Here is a 2,774-nt window from a genome sequence, read left to right on the forward strand (position 1 = left end):
ATTGTTCACCACGAGCTCAGGATTGGCAGGGAAGGGAGACAACATGTAGGCAACGACCTGGAGAGCGCTTGGCCGGGAGCGAATGCAATTGTTGATTGATTGCGGCACTGTACGGTACTTACTCTAGTATGATACTCTCTCTCTACGAGTAATTTACGTTGCTTCGTTCCCTCGGTTTTTTTTTTTTTACTCTGACGGGAGGCTCATGATTAGTCATACAGCAAGGAGAACTATGATAATCGCTCAGCAGGGCCAGCGGGCAGGCAAAGCATGTTAGAGTTACAAGTACAGTATCATACCGGTACGAGTACTCGTACAGCACTCGTACCTGTATGATAATTATGATATGATGGTACTTGTATTATAATATTATGATAGCTGTATGATATTATGATCCTGCGCCAGTCAGAGTAAGTAACACCAGCACGGTTAGCCACCTACTTTGTATCGTAACCCTAGGGCACGCACTCGGCCGAGCTTTAGGCAAAAAAAAAAAAAAGATAATTATGATACCGTGTGGTAATACCGGTTTTTTTTTTTTTTTTTTTTTGTTTTTCTTTCCCTCCGCTCGTTTTTCCTTTGTTCTTTCGAACATTCCGTCGCCTATGTACGATGCGATAACCGCACCGTTCTACATATCATACACCCACGCACACAAAGTTTCCTGCTGGTGGGGGGGGGTTATGTAACTCGAGTTTGGCTTATTCTACCGTATCCTTACTCGAGTACTGAGTAGTAAGTACTGGCTCTGAGTACCGCAGTGGGGAGAGAGATGTGAGATCATGGAGCGCGCACGCGCGGGAACTCCACGGCGTCTGCAGCTTACAAGTTACAAAGGTCAGAGGGCCGTGACCTGATTGGTTTGGTTTTGGCTTTTCTCTCTTCTTCTTCCTCTTGTTCTTCTTCTTCTTTGGTGGGGGGATGAAGGGAGGAGGAGTTACTTGCTTTGATTTTCTTGCCGACACAAAGAACGAAGGAAGGAACAATCCATTTTCTCTCTTCTTTCCCCCAGTCTTGTGATGTGATCCGAGGGTGCCGTACGGGCGCATACATCCTTTCCATCTGCAGCTTCATTAATCGGTGTCGGTGGGTGGGAGCTGCGTCATTGAACATCCTTCTCGAATGCCGACTGATGCTTCTCTTGCTTGTGCGAGTACTCGAGTAAGCGGTAAGATGCGTTGATGAGTGGTGGTGGTGATGGTGGTGGTGGTGGTGTGGACTTGGAATCGAGCTTGGGGATTTTTCTTTCTTTCTTACATTCTAGAAGGCTGTGGTGGTGGTGGGGAAAGTCATGTACGGTAATGTGCTGTGGAGTAATAAGTTCTTCGCTTTGTCATTATTTTCTTTTTTTGGCATCTCTCGATGGACCAGTGATAATGAGATTGATGATGGTCGGCGGTGGGAGCGGTGGGGAAATTAAGGGGGAGAGGGGGCGTTCCGTTAAATGGGGGTAAAATTCGGGTCCCCCCAAGGGATGCCTTGATCGGGGTACCCATGGGGGGGGGGCAGGTGTGAAAAATCGGGGGTAATAGAGGACGGGAGGACGGGACGGCCATTTGCCCTTTGGGGGGTTTTGTTTCCGGTAGCGACGAGACTGGATGAAAAAGGGGGGGGGGGGGGCGTAGGGTAGTAGCAGCATTGGACAAAGACAGGCACAAAGACCGGAGCGCGCGAAAGCGAGCTTGTGGTGGAGGTGGATGTGGAGGTGGAGGTGGAGGAGGGTCAGAGAGCAGAAACATGCGGTTAGGGTACTTGTAAGGTGTCGGTAGGGTCTATGGAAGTCGTAGGGAAGCTGAGAAGGAGAAGTGACCAGGAGTGAGAACAAAGCAGAGTGGACGAACTGGGTTTAGCCTTGTGCGTGAACTCTGCTCTACCTGTACAGGTACTTTTTTATTTTTTATTTTTTTTATACAGCTTGGGTCGTGGTGGTCGTCGTACGGGGGAGAGGGGGGGGGACTGCCGGTGCCGGGGATGAGAGGGATGGATAGGATGGGATGGGATGATATGGAGGGAGGAGGGGGGTTTGCAAAAGAAAGAATCGGAAAGAGCTCAGAGCGCATTTGCCCGGTTGAAATTGGATCTGACGCAGCTAGCCTTCTCGCCGCCGCCGCAGCGAGGGATTGAAGGGAGGAGGAGAGAAAAGTGCTGTGCCATGTTTTAAAGCATCCATAGACGAATCTAAAACATTGTGTGGTAGAGGCAAAGCAACAACCAACTATCGGCGGTATATCCTACTGTATGCTACTATTTACAGTACAGTATCCGCCGATAGATAATTAAGGAAAGCGCCCAATATTAACATCGCTATGATACTGCCGTAGTATCATCATAATATTACTCGTATATTCGTTCGAGCAAGGTAAATAATGAAAAGAAAGAAAGTAAGAAAGAAAGAAAGAGAAAAAAAAAAACCAACCACCAACGTATGATACCCTATTGTTAACCTGGAAAGCAAACAAATGAACGCGAATCCCAACGACATACTCCCTCACTCTCTCTACCTTGTCATTTTGACGCTTTTCACAACCTTTTCAGCCTTTTCAGCAGGCAGCGCTACGCTGCTCTCTGCCTGTTTTTGTGTGATTTGCTCCCCCGGCAGCTTGAATGACGATTAGCAGCTTGGGGCTCCATCCATACACCTCGTCCTTGTCTCACGAGTAGTTGAGTCCCCGTTTGATTTTATTTATACCCCCCCCCTTCCACCCCCTAACTCAGGACCGCCGGTTCCTTCCCATCTTCCCCCCTACCTCCAAATTGAATACCCACCCGCCCCA

General features: G+C 48.6%; 1 protein-coding gene across 1 annotated transcript in view; it reads left to right on the forward strand.

The window, feature by feature from the left end:
* Positions 1–2,774, forward strand: part of GSTUM_00003138001 (uncharacterized protein) — a gene marked incomplete at its 5' end in the record, with an annotated part of 6,910 nt that overhangs the window by 1,017 nt on the left and 3,119 nt on the right. The gene's annotated exons all lie outside the window — the stretch shown is intronic.

This window comes from Tuber melanosporum (assembly GCF_000151645.1).
Source record: "Tuber melanosporum whole genome shotgun sequence assembly, scaffold_161, strain Mel28".
Classification (NCBI taxonomy): Eukaryota; Fungi; Ascomycota; class Pezizomycetes; order Pezizales; family Tuberaceae; genus Tuber; species Tuber melanosporum.